The sequence below is a fragment of the Pseudophryne corroboree genome, chromosome 4 (genome assembly GCF_028390025.1).
Source record: "Pseudophryne corroboree isolate aPseCor3 chromosome 4, aPseCor3.hap2, whole genome shotgun sequence".
Lineage (NCBI taxonomy): Eukaryota > Metazoa > Chordata > Amphibia > Anura > Myobatrachidae > Pseudophryne > Pseudophryne corroboree.
Window position 1 is genome coordinate 414,753,745 of NC_086447.1, and position 21,436 is coordinate 414,775,180.

Genomic DNA, 21,436 nt, shown 5'->3' on the forward strand with positions numbered 1-21,436 from the left:
ATTGCACTTAAAACTACCTCCCTCTCTGGGGAAGAAGCTGGTAGGGCCGATTTGAAAAACCGGCGAGGAGGCACATCTTCGAATTCCAGCTTGTAACCCTGGGAAACAATTTCTATTTCTATTCCCTATAGATTGTAAACTTGCGAGCAGGGCCTTCCTACCTCTATGACTGTTATCACCCAGTTTGTTATTGTTATTTCAAATTGTAAAGCGCAACGGAATTTGCTGCGCTATATAAGAAACTGTTAATAAATAATAAATAATATTGCCCAAGGATCCACCTGTGATTGAACCCAGACATGGCTGAAAAGTCGAAGATGTGCCCCCACTGGGGCGGACTCCCTCAGCGGAGCCCCAGCGTCATGCGGTGGATTTAGTAGAAGTCGGGGAGGACTTCTGCTCCTGGGAACTAGCTGTAGCTGGCAGCTTTTTCCCTCTGCTCTTACCTCTGGTGAGAAAGGAAGATCCCCGTCCTCTTTTGGATTTATGCGCCCAAAAGGACTGCATCTGATAATGTGGCGTTTTCTTTGGCTGTGAGGAAACATAAGGCAAAAAAGCGGATTTACCTGCGGTAGCTGTGGAAACCAAGTCCGTGAGACCTTCCCCAAATAAGTCCTCACCCTTGTAAGGCAAAACCTCCATATGCCTCTATGAGTCGGCATCACCCGTCCATTGGCGGGTCCACAGGGCTCGCCTAGCAGAAATCGCCATGGCGTTGGCTCTGGAACCCAGTCGGCCAACGGCTCTCTGAGCATCTCTCATATATAGGACAGCATCCTTTATATGACCCAAGGTCAGTAAAATGGTATCTTTATCCAGGGTATCAATGTCAGCAGACAAGGTATCTGTCCACGCTGCTACAGCGCTACAAACCCAAGCCGACGCTATCGCCGGTCTGAGCAAGGTACCATTATGTGTATAAATTGACTTCAAGGTAGTCTCCTGCCTGCGATCAGCAGGATCCTTGAGGGCTGCGGTATCTTGCGACGGCAGCGCCACCTTTTTGGATAAGCGCGTTAACGCCTTGTCCACCCTGGGTGAGGATTCCCACCGTATCCTGTCCTTAGCCGGGAAAGGATACGCCATAAGAATCCTTTTGGGAATCTGCAGTTTCTTGTCTGGAGTTTCCCAAGCCCTTTCAAACAACTCATTTAACTCGTGGGAAGGGGGGAAAGTAACCTCCGGTTTCTTTTCTTTAAACATGTGGACCCTCGTGTCAGGTACAGAGGGGTCATCCGTGATATGCAACACATCTTTTATTGCAATAATCATATAATGAATACTTTTTGCCAACTTTGGCTGTAACCTCGCATCATCGTAGTCGACACTGGAGTCAGAGTCCGTGTCGGTATCAGTGTCTGCTATTTGGGATAGTGGGCGTTTCTGAGACCCAGAAGGGCCCTGTGACATAGAAAAAGGCAAGGATGGACTCCCTGCATTTTCCCTGGACTCCGCTTTGTCCAACCTTTTATGTAATAAATTCACATTTGCGTTTAAAAAAAAATTCCACATATCCAACCAATCAGGTGTCGGCGTTGCCGACGGAGACACCACACTCATTTGCTCCACCTCCTCCCTAGAAGAGCCTTCCGCTTCAGACATGCCGACACATGCGTACCGACACCCCCACACACTCAGGGAAATATCCAATCTGGAGACAGTCCCCCAATAAGGCCCTTTGGAGAGACAGAGAGAGAGTATGCCAGCACACACCCAGCGCCAATGACCCTGGAAAACAATTTCCCAGACACACAGCACTTTAAAATCATTCAATATACCTTCACTGCCAAATTAAGTGCCCCCCCCCCCTTTTTAAGCCCTCTGTCACCGTGTTCAGCAGGGGAGAGTCCAGGGGAGCCAGCTTCTCTGCAGTGTGCTGTGAAGAAAATGGCGCTGGTCAGTGCTGTGGAATCAAGCTCCGCCCCCTCAGCGGCGGGCTTCGGTCCCGCTCAAAAATACAATACTGCACCCATCCGTGCCTCAGTGTGTGTTGTGTGTGGGAGCAATGGCGCGCAGCGCCACCGCTGCGCGTTACCTCAGTGAAGATCAGAAGTCTTCTGCCGCCTGTGATGTCTTCTTTCTTCTAATACTCACCCGGCTTCTATCTTCCGGCTCTGCAAGGAGGACGGCGGCGCGGCTCTGGGACGAACGGCAAGGGTGAGACCTGCGTTCCGATCCCTCTGGAGCTAATGGTGTCCAGTACCCTAAGAAGCAGAGCCTATCACTTAAGTAGGTCTGCTTCTCTCTCCTCAGTCCCACGATGCAGGGAGCCTGTTGCCAGCAGGGCTCCCTGAAAATAAAAAACCTAACAAAATTCTTTAAATCAGAGAAACTCAGGGAAGCTCCCCTGTAGTGCACCCAATCTCCTCTGGGCACAGGATCTAACTGAGGTCTAGAGGAGGGGCATAGAGGGAGGAGCCAGTGCACACCCATTCTAAAGTTCTTTATAGTGCCCATGTCTCCTGCGGAGCCCGTCTATACCCCATGGTCCTTACGGAGTCCCCAGCATCCTCTAGGACGTAAGAGAAATTATGATTGCTGTTTTTTATTTTTATATGAAAGAGGTGTGTGTGTGTGTGTGTGTACTGTATACTATAGTGTGTGTGTACAGTATTGTATATATACTATAGTGTGTGTGTTTGTGTGTATCTATGCATGTGTATGTTAGTATGTTGTGTGTGTATGCTATGTGTATGTATTCTAGTGCGTGTGTGTGTGTGTGCGCGCGCGCGCTATGTGTTAGGGAACATGCTCTGATGAGATTTAATCAGTAACATCCCCTTGGAGTGGCGGCCACTGTCTTTGATGGAAAAAAAAATAAAAAATGGTTCCCGCACAGTCACAATTTCATATACTTCAAAAGTGCAGCACTTGGCGTAATAAACACAGTAGACAAATTACAACAACGTTTCAGTCCTTTACCACTATCATCAGGTTACCTTGTAATCTGTCTACTGTGTTTATTGCGCCGAATCTTTGACGTGTATATATATATATATATATATACAAAACAGATACTCTCCCTTTTGCGCTATTAAACAGAAAGTGAGAAAGGATTGGGTTTGGGCTGCCAAATTCCACTAAGTCCCTTGTTAGGAGGGACTAAAAAGATACAAATATGTGCCAGTAGAGGAATGGGCGCACTTGGGTTGTTTTTCCACCCAATATTCAATGGGGAAAAACAGCAGTCTCCCTAAGATATTTACTCCTAATTCGTGAGCATAAAACCACATTTAACATGTTCCATGTAAAAATTTATTACAACATAAAAGCAATGATACAAAACGGTATAGTATCTCTTCTTGCAGATAACACCATATAGTACAGAGGACCAGTAGCTACAATAGCTTCAAGTCACAAGATTACACTGGTTGTGACTTGAAGCTATTGTAGCTACTGGTAAGGTTACACACGCATATGAAATTGTGGTAGACCTGTGTATTTGAACTTGTTATCCAAATCCCTGAATCATAAGGTCGCATACCTATATGAACTTGCGTTCAGGCCTATGCGTTTGAACTTGTTATTCAAGCACTTAACCATAAGGCTTAATCTAACTTTCACCTGTGTACCCCACCGGTGTGTGGTTTTTTCAAGTATCCAGAATACGTAATTGCCATTTCATTTATGCACTAACAGTATTTAGCAAGCACTAGAGACATACCCCTGATGAAGTCTTAGAGTAAGACGAAACGCGTCGGGTTATTTGTTCATAAACATCAAATCTCCAAATTGTCAAAGGAGAAGGAGGAATCTATCAAAGTTATTTCAACTGGTCCTCTGTACTATATGGTGTTATCTGCAAGAAGAGATACTATACCGTTTTGTATCATTGCTTTTATGTTGTAATAAATTTTTACATGGAACATGTTAAATGTGGTTTTATGCTCACGAATTAGGAGTAAATATCTTAGGGAGACTGCTGTTTTTCCCCATTGAATATTGGGTGGAAAAACAACCCAAGTGCGCCCATTCCTCTACTGGCACATATATATATATATATATATATATATACACACACACAAGCAAACCCCCCCCCCCCTTCCTCGCTGTGTGCATTTGTACGGAGCACCCCCCCCCCCCCACCCCCGTTGAAAAAAATAGAGCTGAGAGGTCTCACAGAGTACTCACCCAAGAAGAAGCAGGCGCACGGACCCCCTGGCAGGCTGTGGTGAAGGCAGGACATGGAGACTATGTCCACCTGCTAAGGAGGACGTCAGGCTGGAACATTTGCTCCCCGGGACTTGAGAGGGGTGAGACTGCAGGCAGAAGCACAGAAGCAGCGGCGAGTCGGCGCGGGGGGCCTGCGGGTCACAGCGGGCGGCCCGGTGATGTGCTGACAGTGACGTCACAGCAGTGGCGCCGGACCCTCACTCAGGTGCAGCTGGCGGCTGGCTGTCAGTTGCAGTGAGTCATCTGTAACAGCGGCGGCCGCGGCTGGCGAACTTAATGGGATGGTGCACTGTTCGCCCGCTCCTATTGAACAGCCCTTGAGCCAGCGTTGGGACTAGTTTAACACTGTCCTCCTTGGATGGGGAGTGGAGAGTCGGCCCGCCCCTCAGAGCCCGCCGCCCATAGGCAGCTGCCTAAAACTGCCTAATGGAAGCGCCGGCTCTGCAGGTGCCCTCCACAGAAGGCAAGCTACTCATATAGACAAGAAAGTGAGGTGGCACTCAGAGACGATCTAAACAAGTAAATGGTGTATTCACAGCAATAGTCAACGTTTCGGGGATTGACTGAAGATGGGGAGTCAATCCCCGAAATGTTAGAGTGGTGAGGGTGCTAGGAAGAACAGCCAGGGTGTCTGCTACTGTCTGTAAATCCCCCATCACTCACTGAGTCTGTGACACTGATAGTGTGTCCTGCGGGAGGCTGGGCAGCACACCTGCTGGACTCAGCGCTGCTCCTCGGTGGCGGCAGAGGCAAGGAAGTACTAGCGCAGCATGGTGTCAGGGTCATGATGCAGACACCACAGGGAATAAACCAAGTGACAGGTAATCGGAGGGGGCACGTTGGGGGATGCTGCAGCCGGACGGTTAATTTGTTTTTTAATTATTTAGTGGGCGGGCGGAGCGGGCACTTTAAAAAGTGTCACTAGGCGCTGCTGAGCCATTTTGTTTTGCTGTACCTCGGGGCCCCTCTGACACACGGGGTCCTATACGGGTGTCCCCTTTGTCCCCCCCTGTTGCTGGGCCTGGCCGAGTTTTAACTCTCCCTATATATACTGTGACTTGTATCTTGTACAATTGAAATAATGAACCATTACCATATAAGTTACAGCACATTGTTATGTTATTGTTATTGTTATGTTATGGACATTGTTTTACTTTAGCAAAACTTTCATTGTTTTGAGACCTGAAGAAGACTTGAAAAATTAGAAGCAGTTCTTTATTACAAATACATTATAAGTTTAAGCACAACGTCTTACAAATATTATGTGATTGACCCTTTGGTCTTAATTTAAGTCCCACTTCAAGTGGTGGTTCAAATGGTGGTTGCTAAGGCCAACAGTACTGACACTACAGGATGAATAATTTACCTCTTTAGTTTAATACGCACTTTGTGGGCTAGATAAAAAACACATCAATGAATTCCAACTTGATTAACAACTGATTAACCCTTTCCTCCACTAAAATATGTTACAAATATTAAAATTTTCTGCAAAGTTTACTATTTAATAAAGAATAGTTATAGCTATGGAGGCATTTCTCACATTCCTAGCACCAGTGTAGTGAAAATATCAGGGCTTTGTTCCTATGCTGCAAAGTGCAAACCTCTGTACCATCCAGGTTACATGGCATCTGTTGGAATGGTACACTAGGGCTCCTATCCACTGATATCTTAGTGCTTTATATGGATTTTAACTCATGAGAAACCCATACCGCCCAACTGTTAGTCCCGTTTTTCAGGAACTGTCCCGCTGACCCACCCGCGGGCTGCAGTGTCCCATGGTGGGGGGGCAGTTGGGAGATCCACTCTCAATTGGTGCACTGCTTATCAGAGCAGCAGTGACTAACCGATGTGTGCACGCGCACAGCATCTATTCCACGTGAGGGGGAAACAGGTGGCATGGCCAGCACTTCACAGAGTGCTGGTCATGCCCCCACAGCGATGAAAACAGGGGCATGGCTTGCGATTGTGACACTTCCCGCTAGGCCACATCCCCTACATGTGAGACCATGCACCCTAATTTTGGACATGCGCCTTTGGTGCACATATGTCCATCTTCAAGATTCTGCAAAGTTGGGAGGTATGGAAACCATTGGCACTAGGAACCATTGTCTCAAGAATTGCCATAACAGTTGGTGTTGATTTAGTTGCATTGTGCTTGCAGTTTTCAGAATGCTACGTACTTTTTGCATTTAGTACATGTAAACATGCCAGGAAGTCTATGGTGTATTATAATTAAAAAAAAAAAACACAGATAAAAAAAGCTTATTAAACACATATGCAATTGTAGTGTGTTTTTCTAGTAAAATGCCAGCAGATATGAGGCCTAATGGAGACTTTTCCTGATTGAAATTAACAAGTAAAAAGTTATTACAAAAAGTAGTTACAAAAACAAAAAAGCAAGATTCAAGCCCTAAAGGGCGCATCTGTCCACTACCTGAGATTGTACACTAAAGCATTTTTCAGATGTGCCAATATTCTCTTATAGGTTCTTTCAGACAGCTGGTTAATGAGTGTTTGGTAAGAATTTGATAACACATACTATAATTTTAGTCTGAATACAGTATTAGCATTCCCCTCCGAATGTTACACAGGCATTGGAATCACTCATCCTGGTGCTTTCACGCCTCTGCTGTTAAAATGAACAGTGGGAGAAGCCACGGGTCAGCCCTGATCGCAGGCATATTATACATGCTCAGGTTTGTGGCTGACCTGCCGTTTCCAACACTTCTGACGAAATGCTCGTTAATCGCCCATCTGAGTCCTTTCAAAAAATGTTTCGCTGTACCGAAAGCTTAAGCATGGTTAAATGTGAGCATTCCAGCTTCACAAATACCCATGTCAGTGGTATAGCTGGTTGTTCCAAGAAGATAAACTGAAGTTAACCAAATCCACCAATGCTCTGAAACAAAACTATCACTATTTTACAAACAATATCCATTACTGTATAAGGCTTCTGCAGACAAGTGGTTAGTAAGCATGTAGTAGGAATTTGTCCACGCTGTGTTCCAAATATAACACAACACGAGAAAATCAGTCTCATGCAGGTATTGTGATCATCAATTAGATAAACAGCATGGAAGACTGCGGTCAGCCCTTCGTGGTAGAACACCTAACATGCGAGATATTCTGCTATTTGAAGCTGGCCTGTGATTTCCAACACTGTTTGAACAGCAGAGGCATGCCGGCACCAAGTGCAAAGATCCCAATGTCTGCGCTCTATAAAAAGTGTTTTTCTTATGTTGTATTTCATCCGAGACAATGTGTAAGTATGTGGACCATGGACTATTATTCCACTTATAGTTGAGAAAAAAGCAGCTTCTGCTTCGCCTGCTATTACTGGGAAGCAGGAGCCGGCTACTGCAATGGGTACTAAAATATAGCGCCGCCGTGGATGGTGAACGTTATGTCGTCCCCTCGGCGGTGACAGCAGAGACATTCTGCCTTTGCAATGTGTGTGTGACTCCCGTGTCTTGTACAGTGCAGCAGCAGCAGCACTGATATTTTTTTTCTTAAACAACTTTATTGACAGCCAGCCAAAGTGAGCTACAGTTGGCAGACACCCGACAGTAAGTGACCTCATCTCTTAGTTACACCTGGGTCACTTAGCACTGCCATAGGTGCCTATGGTAGTGTTAGTGACCCAGGTGCAGCACCGATATGGTAGCCTGCTATTGGCGCTAGCAGGCTGAAGACAGAGAAAATCCCTTTAGTACATAGTGAGAAGTAGTATGTACAGGAATTTTCTCTGTCTTTAGCGCTTTTCCTCCATTTCTTCCCACAGTACATGGACCTGTACGTTCAACTTAAATGACCATTTGCTTCTTGTTTGAAAGAGCCCTAAACGCCTTGTGAGAGCCAATAAGTCATGTGTTTTGCTGAGGATGCTTTCAACAAGCCAAGATTCCGTAGAAAACGAATAAACACTTTGGCAAATTCTCCCCATATATATGCACAGGCACTTGCTGTAAACGCGGGTAAGAATTTGGAAAGAAATTAGCCTTATAGGCTGCTGAGTGTATGGGCGATATTCAATTGTTTATCGCTCTTGATCTCCGGTCTAAAGTGACGGGAGATCAGGAGGGGGTGATATTAATTTTTTTTTTTAGCACTCCTGTCATTCTGAGAGAGGTTGGGTTTATCCACGTAAAGTGGCTAAACCCTACCAAACTAATGGGTGCAATGCGAAAAATCCCGTTTGAGTGCTGAAAATGGTCACTTTTTGCTTATTTCAGCTCACAGCCCCCAGGCGGTGCAAGCTAAAATGCCGGCACCGGCAGTCAATTGCGCCCGAACTGAACAACAATTGAATATCGCCCTATGAGTCCTAAATCACTAATTACATGTTTACTGATTCCTGGAACTACTTTATCATATGTCATTTTATCCTCTGTAGATGCTCAAAGTGGGGTTCCTGTCTTCACTACTAGGGAAAGACCACTCATGTTATTCATTATTTCCCTCTCCCAGCTAAAGCATTCTACAGAGGGTGACACAGAAGGAGCTTGTTGTCTACAAAGCAGCTGATATTTACTATTGTTTTCTAAGACGCCTGCAGATACAAACTGATCAATCTCACATTACATGATTTATTCACAATACCGATGCCGGAATCCCGGTCTTTAATATCTTGACGGGGTGAGGTAAGTATGCTATCCATTCTCCCCTACTCCATAACCTTTCCATCCAGCAACCTAACCCTAACCTTCCCCCTTAGTGCATAACCCTAACCTTCCCCAGGTAGTGCCTACCCACAACATCCCCACCTTGGCCCTAAACCACACACTATACTTATGGTCAGCGTGCTGGCTGTTGGGATTCCATCTTCTGCCCCCTCTGATTTCTGATGTTGGGATTCAAGACTGCAGGGATCCCAACAGCCGGTATATTAACTGCATCCCTTTTTTTACCCCAGTGTACCCTGTTGTTACTTATTATGCTTCTCTTACTGACTTCTCTCTAGAACTGATGGCAGCAAATATTGGTTTAGCGCTTTGATGTTATCTATTACATGTTATTCAAGGGGTATCTTATTATGATAATACAGTTAGTGTTTATGTTATTTACTCCTTTGTACTGATATCCTGATACCTTTTTCATCTGGTTACTCATTCATTTACTAAAAGATAATTTAGGAATGTTAAAAGAACACATTCCCGCGCTAAGGTCTTGCATGTGTAACCTAATCTAAAGGTGCGTACACACTAGGCGATTTTGAGCTCAAAGTAGCTCACTTTTGGCGTTTTGAGCTACATTGAGCTCAAAATCGCCTAGTGTGTATGGCCGAGCGATGAGCGACATACGATGGTCTGTTTTCCGGCCGAGTGAACCACTTTCCACAGTTTCCTACTGTGGAAAGTGGTTCACACCCGTGAACATTGCTGGGCCGGGTGAAAATCGCTCAGTGTGTATGCACTGTGCGATTTTCCGCCCAGCAATGTTCACATCATCGCTCTGCATATGCAGTGGCCAAAAACGGCCAGTGTATATGCACCTTTAATTTCATTGTGTAGTTCCATAGATTAAAATCTGTGAATAGCTAGTTGTAAGGCGTTACCATCTTTCTGAATAAGTGCAGGTATCATTCTTGGCATTGCATGTGACAGTATAAAATGTACATGATTTAACATCACTTTTTAAAATGTGTTGTTTTTTTTACAACATTCAGTAACAATATTGGGGTTCCATGTACTAAGCCCTGAAGAGAGATAACATGGAGAGAGATACTAGCCAATCAGCTCGTAACTGCCATGTTACAGGCTGTGTTTGAAACATGACAGGGGCTGATTGGCTGGTACTTCATCTCCGTCCACTTTATCTCACAGACCTATGTTTATTCGCGAACGCAATCGCAAAAATGGTGTTGTTTATCTGGGATTTTTTTCACCTGCATCAGGCAGGTGGATAAAATCCTCAAAGAGTGCCGACTTCAGGGCTAATTGAATAACCCCGGGGGCTCAATTAGCCACTGTAAATTACCAGGGATAATTGAATCCCCCCCTTTCCTCTTTGTCTGTGTTAGAAGAGAACAAATAAGTACAAAAATATAATAATTTCGGGTGATTAATAATAGAACAGCTAGCTAAAACAGACTCTGCATTTTATTTTCCATTTTACAGTCTCTTGTCTTTTCTTTGCATTACTACAGTACCAATTAACTTCTTGTCTACCAACTGTTTTTGTTCCTCTGGCAGCACCAGTAAATTGAAGGCACATGGAGAGCCTTGAACTATGACACGCTCTGACAGTAGAACAGCTGGATAGAGCAGTGAAATGTATATCTTCAGCACATATTTTCTTTTTTGTTTTCCTGTTCTAGGTGCAGGGAATGGCTCATGAAGCTTATTCCTTGCTTGGTTGATGTGTTTTACTAAATACAATTACTCAAATCTATTAACGCCTACAATGCAAGCCTCCTCTTGTTGCACCATTGTGATTTCTCAGCCAGAGACAATTTAATTGATCCATACTTCTTTGTTGTTCACATGGAAGTCACTATATATATATATTTTGTTTCTTATACCCCTTTCAGACATATGACACGGGAATTTCCCTGCTTAGTCCCGGGTTTTTCATCTCTAAAAAATCCCGGGTTTTTGCTCGAGACCCCTTTCACACTAATCCTGAGACCTGGGAAATTCCCGGAACGATCCGTTTCAGACATAAGCCTGGTCTGCCCTGGCAGCCAGGGCAAATCCAGGCTACTCTCATGTCACACACACACACACACACACAGACGTCACACTCGTACATGTTACACACACACGTCTTACACAAACACATGTCACACATGTCACACTCAAACACACATACATGTGATATAGACACACATGCCACATTCATACACAAACACACATACACACACACACACACCACAACAGGCTGCCTCTCTGTTTTTAGGCTGCGCTGGCTGCTTCACAGCAACACGGACTACAGCAGCCGACGCACGCCCCCTCTTCAATCCGGCCCCCTCCAGGCAGCCCCGCCCCTTCCACAAGCACACATGCCAATCAAGTGCGACCTGGGAGCAAACTCCAGAGTCGCACCTTTCGGACCTAACCGGGTTGTCTACCCGGGACTTAAGTCCTGGGAAAAACCCTGCTCATTGCATGGTTGCCAACCCAGGAACGTGTTCCTGGGTTGGCACCTTTCACACATGCCAAAATCCCAGGTTGATGCGCGCTCATGTGCAAAAACTCAGGATTTTGGAGCATGTCTAAAAGGAGTATTAGAGAACCACAATGTGAGTGAGTATATCTACTTTAGATGTCCTCTCAGAACAAAACCTTTATACTACCTGACATTATTTCCTGAAAAAATTCTGTACAAGGATATCAAGTAATAACTAAACATAATATTAAGAAACATTCTAAAAACACTGAAGGGGTTACTAAATATGGGCTGCTAAAGGTTTAACTTAAACCTGAAAGTATTTAATCCCTGAGGTTATTGGCTCATTAAGGACATGGCCATGTGTTTCTTGAACCTCAGGGGTTAGGTAAGGGTTAACGTTTACTACATTGTGCTGTGATTGTTTCTTTTTTGGGTAAGCAGTTGTGATTGGCCATTTAGGGTGTGTTTATTCCTGTTGGGTTATCTCTATGTGGATTGTCTCGCCCAGTCTCTATGTCCTAAGACTTTGCCTCCCGCCCACCTTTGGGATGTTCGTATTTTTTCTTTCCTTTATGGTGGACTTCTGGTATTTTCTTATTTGTGGTTTAGTGTTGGCGGTATGAATGGCTGTGTTGGTGATGATTTTAGTCATGTTAAGTGGGTGCACCCTTCTTTAGTTTGGTGGTTGCGGATGACCCCCTATGTGTTTGCTTGCATCGCTCTTCTTTGTGGGTCCACCATATGTTGTATCTGAGAGAGAGTAGTTTAACAGTGAATGTTTTGTTTTCTCATTGTTATACATTCTTTATTTTCCACCATACTTCCCTACTCCTCCTACTTTTCAGGCTTTCCCTTATATATTTTTATCAAATACATTTGATATATTTTTATAGTGATTACTGTCTCTGTCTCCACATAAACAAGGAGTAATCAATTATTAGAAAGTATATGTAGATACATAAGTACAAAATAAATGTGATAAGTATTTCAGTAAAAGCCACACATTACTTGTCTGCACTCCCAGACTGTTCTCCTGCACTGCTGGCAGAGTAGACCAACCTAGTAATAACAGCCCCTCCCATGCTCTGCAATATCCTGATTTGTAGCATTGGGCAACATGGCCATGATGATGAGATTCTCTGCAAAACACGTCACTCAGCAATTTATGGTGAATTGTATCACCATGATCTGAATGTCGCAACTACCGTTATTGTACAGTTGGGTTGGAGCCAGAATGGTCATAAGTGGCATCACCACTCCTCCGCACCTTATACTTTAACCTCCCTTATAAGTTGGCAAGTGTGGATATCAGTAACTATAGTAGAGTTGTTTATGTAACTAAGAGTAAATGTGCGACCAGTTCATATATTAGCAAAAGGTTGTTATATGTAGAAGTAGCTTTTGTGGTCTTTATAGTTAGAATCATTAGTGTACTACTGCTTTCTACAGGCATTACAATGTGAGAGTAGTAACTGGTCATAATTTGCATTTTTCAGAAGATAAAAACGATTTATTTATTTGTTTGTTTGTTTGTTTGTTTTGTTTCAAGACTTTAAGATTTCAGGATTGTACTTTAAAAGGCAAATCCAACCTGGTCTTACCTTTTAAACTATTGCTGCTTAAAAAAACCGAGCAGACTCACCAGGATCTCATCATACCTGCATCTTACAGGCTATCAGATTTCCCTCATAGGTGTCAATTCAATTGTTTTCAGGCGCTGGCCACTGGGTGGCACCCGAATGCAGCAATTCAATTGTTCTGCCATTCGGGCGCATTCACCACCTACATTTCTGCCCGCAGCCACCTAAGTTGGTAAGCAGAAATGTGCGAAAAGTGTCCCATTTGGAACCCAAGTGGGACTTTTTGCATTGCAGGGACTACTTTAGACGGTATATTCACAGTTAAACCCCATCTATTTGGGCTCTTAAAAAGTAAGGTGCTCCCGATCAAAGCAAACAATTGAATTGTATTAACAATGTTTTAAGAGACTATCTCCCAACTAACAGCTGCTTGGTCAAAAAACCTTTGGCAGTGCCTGATTAGAATATATAATTCTTGTATATATCTCTGCATACCAACAATTAAATACTCTGATGGGTGCCCATTACTTTGGGTGCCTCCCCAAAAAAACAACTGAATCACCTCCATAGTATCTCTATTGGGAAATACAATATTACAGACTGACCCAAATGGTTAGTTAGCACATATTGCATAAAAAAGTCCTGTAATGCAAATCAGTGCAGCTCTGCGGCTAGCATTAGAATGTATTGTCTGAAGGTGATTAGAGACAAATGTTTCTCACCAGCAAAGCCAGGGTCTCAGATAGAGTCCCACCTCCTCTCCAATCGCCAATTTAGGCACTTCATTGTATGTTGTAATTGCAGGGTCAGAGTATATATCTGTCTCAGCTCTGTATTCAGCAGAAATACTTTCCCCAGGTGCATACTGTATAAGCAATAAGCTCCATATAGTGCACTGAGCAGGTGGTATGGAAGACAAATTATATCATCCTTGATGCGTTTCTCTGGGATTCCAGTTTCATGAGAAGGTGCATTAAGGTAAAGGATCTTTGTCTGCATTATGTGGCAACTATCCATTTGGGTGAGTTTGTAATAGGGGATAACTCATTAGTCCCCATTTTGGATAGTGTAGACCAGTGTCATGTCACCCTAGATGAGTATCAGAATTTTATTCACCCCCCTCCCCCAGGCCAAAAGTTTCTTAAAAATGCTGAAAAAAATAGTAAATTAAGCAAACTGTGCTTATATGTTATCCTTAGGGTTAGTTATGTGGTGAGGCATATGATTTACTTCTGTGTGTTCATGTATTTTATGATTGGAAGCCACCAGCACAGGTTTTGCCTATTACATTGACCATAATTAATTTGAATTGGTCCTGGACCACCTACGTATGGCTCCCCTGCAAGTGTCCCGAGGAACTCCAGAGTGCCACAGCAAACAGTTTGAGAACCACTGGTGTAGACTTTTTCCTTATGATATGTAAGTGTCTAATTTTGAGTTGTATGCAAATGCATTGTTAGATGTGATTAGGGGGGTTATTCAGTATTCAGGGAACATTGTGACATGGTCGCAGTGCTGGGATCACAAAAGCAGCATTTGCATTGCTAAGGATCACATTTGCAAGGCTGCCTGTGAGCAGCTTTACAAATGCAATCCATGCTGAATTAGCCCTTTTGCTCGCTGTGCAATTGCAAATATATACTAATGACACAGACACCCTCTTGTGCTTAGAGACGCCCATTGCTGGCATCTCACATCTGCCGTTTATATATGAAAGTGGAAACATTGAACACAGACACAGAGTACTCTCCAGCTGTGAGTAAATTTGTGCTGGCTGATTTTGGCACGGCGTGACATGTCTGTGTTTCTCTAGCCATCCTCTGATACCTCCCCAAATGCTGACTGTCACTCATTTAATCCTCTATCACGCTGTGTGCGCACAGTGTAGCTTTGGAGCATGTGCAGTGGCAAATAATCACTCTACTGCTTACAACATTGACATTGTGTATATCTATGAATCACGCCCTAGATCCTTAATTTATAGTCACGAATAAAAGAGATATCAACAAATAACCTGTTTGGCACTAGAAATGCAATGCCATGTACAGGGCCTCCATCAGGGGGTGACTGTCAGGACAGGAGTCCCTGGCCAGGACGAAGATGGGGACTGCCTGCAGTGACGGAACCAGTGGGAGGCAGTATATTAAGTCTGGGGCCACAGGTGGGCATGTCAAAGCACCACGACTGGCACTATCATTAGGCATTTTCCAGCGGGAGGCAGTCAATTTAACGGCTGTCGGGATCCTGGCTGTCAGGATAACGACGCTGGAATCTCGACACCCCGGTGAAATACCGGCGCTCGGAATCCCGACCGCCAGCTAGAATCCCCACTTGGGATTCTTTCTGTTCTCAGGATATCATACTAATCCCCTTCCGGCAGCTGCCTAGGCCGCCAGCACCTGGAGGCTAAAATTAAGCTTATCCTGGAAAATTAAGGTTGTCCCAGAAAGACACATCCTTATTCTATATTGTGCTGGACTGACCAAGGAGCTCACATCCCGCACCCCCAGTCTACCTTCACATGATCTCACTACAGCTGCTTGTGGCAGCTGGCTGAATTTCCAGTCAGTGACTCAGGGGTCTATTTACTAAGCTTTGGATGGAGATGAAGTAGCTGGAGATAAAGTACCAGCCAATCGGCTCCTAACTGCCATGCCACAGGCTGTGTTTGAAAAATGACAGTTAGGAGCCGAATGGTTGGTACTTTATCTCCAGCGACTTTCTCTCCATCCAAGGCTTAGTAAATAGACTCCTAAGTGATGTCCCGTCCCTCCAGCCGAGGAGCTGAAGAAAGAAAGAATACTCTTAAAAGTATAGAGATTAGTACCTTCAAAACAGTAAGGGCGGGATGTACTATCCTCTCCTGCAGTGTTACCTGCCGTACTCTGCGCTCCCTGTAGTTTTCTTCTCTCACCCTCACTGGAAATCACTCACTCATTACACCTCATCACTGCCGCGGCCACTCTGAACTCTGCGTTGGGCTGGCTCAGCCGCGCTCCCTATGTCTTTTGCACACGTGCTTATGACACAGCACCGCACCTAGCACCAGCAACCTGTCAGGATGCTGTGTCATAAGCGCGTGCGCGAAAGACATGGGGAGCGCGGCTGAGCCAGCCCAACACAGAGTTCAGAGTGGCCGCGGCAGTGAAGAGGCGTAATGAGTGAGTGATTTCCAGTGAGAGTAGGAGGAGAAAACTACATGGAGCGCAGAGAAAGGCAGGTAATTCTGCGGGAGAGGATAGTACATCCCGCCCTAAGTAATATTTCTGTGTGTATGTTTTATCTCATTTGTATAAATATTTTAATTAGTGCAGAGCTGGGTTCCTAATTCAGGTATATTTTATGGGTTTTTTTAAATTACATTGGGATCCCAGCAATGCCCCACACGCTAATACATACTGTAACTCCCAACATTTGGATATATAAGATGAGGACGCCCTGCGCACTTTAGGTGCTGTAGGCGCATGTGCAGAAATAGGGGTGTGATCTTATGGCACATGAGGCCATGCCCCATTTCATGTAATTCTTGTGGTCACGCCACCATACCATATCACACTGGGGGCATGCCAAGCTGCTGTGCTTCCCCTAGTCTCTCCCAGCACTATTAACGCTGCATCCATTCACCGCAAATCAGCAGGTGACAGAATGCCCCCCCCCCCCCCCCACACATGCACACACACACACATACACACAATCTAAAAAGCGACATTGTGATGTTGATTTTTGGCATGTCGTCCATGCAGTTTCCAATATGTGATGTTGCAACGTTTAGCATGTCTGCCAATACTGTTATTGTTTTTGTTCTTATTACTGTATTTATGTTCTTATATTTTCTGTATTGGGAATATAATATTGACAGTAGTGTAATAATTTTAGATACATTTGGTTAGAAGAACATGTTTTATGCAGATTAGGTGAATTGATCTGTTATGTGGGCCAGACAGTGCAGTCTTTGTTATTTCACCTTAATCAATGCTGAAACCCACAGTAGAAATTCATCTTGCTGAGTCAGGATAGATGAGCTAAGGGCAGCACAAAGAGAATACCCCAATTATTAATCAATACATAATGTAGTGAGCAAATAGCTGCATAAATATGCATGATAATAAATGTATCACAGTATGGCTGTGCTAGAAGACTTTGTACTTTTTATATTATTGATTTAACATTTTGGAAAAAAAGGAAACTACAAAACAACAAGGCAATATGCTGTTATCAACTAGAAGGGCTGATGCAGGTGCAATAGTTCTGAACGTCCTTAAAGCTCTCTCATAAATGTAAAAATGATCAGCAAAATGAACAGAAATATTTAGTTGACATGGAGCATAACTACCCACATTTCCCGTCCGTGAGTCAGGACACGGGCCCACAATGGGGACATGACCATGTCCACAAGAGATGTGTCTACCCATTCATTACCGTGCAGATCCCCTGCTGTGTTATGCAGAGCAGCAGTGGATGGGGGATACTCCCAAGTTTCTATATACTGTAGACATGTTTTTAAATGCATATGAATTGAATTTTATTAGTGGTTAATAAATAACACCAGTGGCAGATTCTACCTAGGTGCTGCAACCATCCCCCTCCCCCCAGTGAATATCCGCCACTGCTCCACCATCTTTAGTGAGTGCCAGTCCCCACGTAGCCCTTCACCCTCCTGTGAGCCCGAACGCTGTTTTTTATCCTCTTCCTCTCTCTCCTCAGTGCAGGGCAGGCACAACAGGGAGAAGTAAACAGTCACCCTATGTTCCTGGCTAGGAGGAGATAGGTGTGCAGTGGCTTCCGCGGGATTGCCAGTCCGGAGTGTGATAAGCACAGTAAGAGCTTCCACCAGGAATCCAGTAACGTGGCTCTGGGGGCTTCACACCAAGAAGCTGTTGTAGAGCCGCTGACTCAGTGAGTAAGCTAAAAACAAAGGTCTTGTGCCCATGGGCAGTTTTTGTTTTCATCTTCCCCTCAATATTTGGCGCAGGTTGCAGCTGCACCACGGGCAGCCCCCCCCCGGATTGTTAATGACAGGAGCGGCCATTAAACAACAACAACCTTAAATTGGTGTTTTTTATTTATTTTATTTCTATACTTATTTATTTTGTTTATTTCTATACCCAGGGTTTCAACAGTCCCCTAACTGCAGTTTGTTCAGTTTTCTAATCCTTTGTCAGTTAAGAAGTAGCGCTCATCTATGTGTCTTCCTGTGTTGGGCAACACTATACTGATTGCCAATTAAAGCATGAGTATCTCTTTAGCAAAAAATGACTCCTGTCCTAATTCTAACCATTGTCTGGATTCACCCTCTGGGAAATAACACAGTAATGAGCTAATACTCAGTAGTAATAATTATAGGTCTTTTAAGATACTTTAAGGCGCGATGTACAGTATCCTTTGAGACAGTTAAAGTGGAGGACTTTTATTTAATTACATTGGGATCACAGCAATGCCCCACACGCTAATGCATACTGTAACTTCCAACATTTGGAGGTATAAGATGAGGACGCACTTTAGGTGCATGTGCATGTATCCATGGTAGTGCTATTAGCAGTCCATGTTGTAGGTCCGTATAGTATTTAGGTAATGACATCTATGTTAGAATAGAATATGCTGTTTGCTTCATGGATACTGTTAGGCCTCAGTCTGTTTGGGTTATGGTGATTTAAATCACTCATGCTTTGAGTTGGTATAGACGACAGATGGAGGTAGATAAAAGCACAGATCTGGTGGCACCTGATGCACACAACGGATCCCCCATGCTTGGTGAAGGCACGTGCGTCAAAAGGGACATAACCTCACAGGAAGGGGCTTGGCCTCATGGCACACTCCCATTTTAGTTACTCTGGGGGCGTGCCCAGCATTCCCAGAGATACTAGGTAGCCCCCAGAGACAGTATGCCTGCACTGCTGGCTCGTCAGGGACCGGAGTCACCCAGCTCCTTGTTACTGTGGAGTATTCGGCATTTTGGTGTCACACCCCCTCTGAGGGTGACTCCTGGGTGTCTTTTGCACCCCCCATTGGTGATGCCTCTGAGACTATCATATGCTTTAGGGATAGTACTGTCTTTGTGTCTGGGTAAAAGACCTTTCCAGCTCGAGGGATCTTAAGATACTGATCTTTGCTCTGTTATTATATAAGTTGTACTGGATATTATGTTTTCCTATTGATATTTTATTTTAAATATGTGCAATTGTGGTAACAAAAGTGCTGTAGCCAGTCCCACGTCGCACCATGGATTGCTGTCTTTCTATGTGAGGTTAATACAAGCGTATTGGTCTCTACCCTAGTAATGGCTGAGCTGGCAGACTGATGCCCTTACAGAGCAATAGGACTGATGACCTTGCAGATCATGAGTCAGGGGTCTATTTACTAAGCCTTGGATGGAGATAAAGTCGCTGGAGATAAAGTACCAGCCAACCAGCTCCTAACTGCCATGTCACAGGCTGGGTTTGAAAAATGACAGGCGCTGATTGGCTGGTACTTTATATCCAGCGACTTTATCTCCATCCAAGGCTTAGTAAATAGACCTTTCAGTCTCCTAAAGGGTTGGTATTTTTAATCTAATACTGGAAAAGTTTTTTTTCTTTCGTAGATATATTTCTTGCTGTTACCACTTCAGTGTTCTTTAGCAAAACATGTTTCACAAGGAAGAATGCAGTCTCTACTGTAAATGTGTATGTATATTAGAAGTCCCCATGGTGATCTGTGACCTATATAAAAGCACTTATCCCATAGTCTCGTCACTCTCATGCATTTATACTGTCACTGAACACTTTTGTGACATGTAATACCCATATAATTAGAGAGTGCTTTATCACACATATAATTTGAACAATACTTTCAGTTAGATTTATAGAGAGAAAAAATCCTGTAAGATGTATTATAATTGGCTCAAACATTTCTGTGAAGAAAAAGTGGAATTTCTCATTGCAACCAATGAGATATTTGGATATTTGCTTTCATTTTCTAAGCTATACTAGAAACTAGAGATGAGCGGGTTCGGTTTCTTTGAATCCGAACCCGCACGAACTTCACTTTTTTTTTCACGGGTCCGAGCGACTCGGATCTTCCCGCCTTGCTCGGTTAACCCGAGCGCGCCCGAACGTCATCATGACGCTGTCGGATTCTCGCGAGACTCGGATTCTATATAAGGAGCCGCGCGTCGCCGCCATTTTCACACGTGCATTGAGATTGATAGGGAGAGGACGTGGCTGGCGTCCTCTCCATTAGAATAGATTAGAAGAGAGAGAGAGAGAGAGAGATTGTGCAGACAGAGTTTACCACAGTGACCAGTGCAGTTGTTGTTAAGTTAACTTTTATTTAATATATCCGTTCTCTGCTATATCCGTTCTCTGCCTGAAAAAAACGATACACAGCAGTCACACAGTGTGACTCAGTCTGTGTGCACTCAGCTCAGCCCAGTGTGCTGCACATCAATGTATAAAAGCTTATAATAATTGTGGGGGAGACTGGGGAGCACTGCAGGTTGTTATAGCAGGAGCCAGGAGTACATAATATTATATTAATTTAAAATTAAACAGTGCACACTTTTGCTGCAGGAGTGCCACTGCCAGTGTGACTAGTGGTGACCAGTGCCTGACCACCAGTATAGTAGTATATTGTTGTATACTATCTCTTTATCAACCAGTCTATATTAGCAGCAGACACAGTACAGTGCGGTAGTTCACGGCTGTGGCTACCTCTGTGTCGGCAGTCGGCACTCGGCAGGCAGTCCGTCCATCCATAATTGTATAATTATATACCACCTAACCGTGGTATTTTTTTTTCTTTCTTTATACCGTCGTCATAGTCATACTAGTTGTTACGAGTATACTACTATCTCTTTATCAACCAGTGTACAGTGCGGTAGTTCACGGCTGTGGCTACCTCTGTGTCGGCAGTCGGCAGGCAGTCCGTCCATCCATAATTGTATTATTATAATATATACCACCTAACCGTGGTTTTTTTTTCATTCTTTATACCGTCATAGTGTCATACTAGTTGTTACGAGTATACTACTATCTCTTTATCAACCAGTGTACAGTGCGGTAGTTCACGGCTGTGGCTACCTCTGTGTCGGCAGTCGGCAGGCAGTCCGTCCATCCATAATTGTATTATAATATATACCACCTAACCGTGGTTTTTTTTTCATTCTTTATACCGTCATAGTGTCATACTAGTTGTTACGAGTATACTACTATCTCTTTATCAACCAGTGTACAGTGCGGTAGTTCACGGCTGTGGCTACCTCTGTGTCGGCAGTCGGCAGGCAGTCCGTCCATCCATAATTGTATTATAATATATACCACCTAACCGTGGTTTTTTTTTCATTCTTTATACCGTCATAGTCAGTCATACTAGTTGTTACGAGTATACTACTATCTCTTTATCAACCAGTGTACAGTGCGGTAGTTCACGGCTGTGGCTACCTCTGTGTCGGCACTCGGCAGGCAGTCCGTCCATCCATAATTGTATTATAATATATACCACCTAACCGTGGTTTTTTTTTCATTCTTTATACCGTCATAGTGTCATACTACTTGTTACGAGTATACTACTATCTCTTTATCAACCAGTGTACAGTG

The 21,436-nt window shown here is 44.0% G+C and overlaps 1 protein-coding gene across 2 annotated transcripts in view; it reads left to right on the forward strand.

Moving 5' to 3' along the window:
* The window catches only part of KCNQ5 (potassium voltage-gated channel subfamily Q member 5), a 1,045,273-nt gene that overhangs the window by 153,488 nt on the left and 870,349 nt on the right, over positions 1 to 21,436 (forward strand). The window lies entirely within an intron of this gene.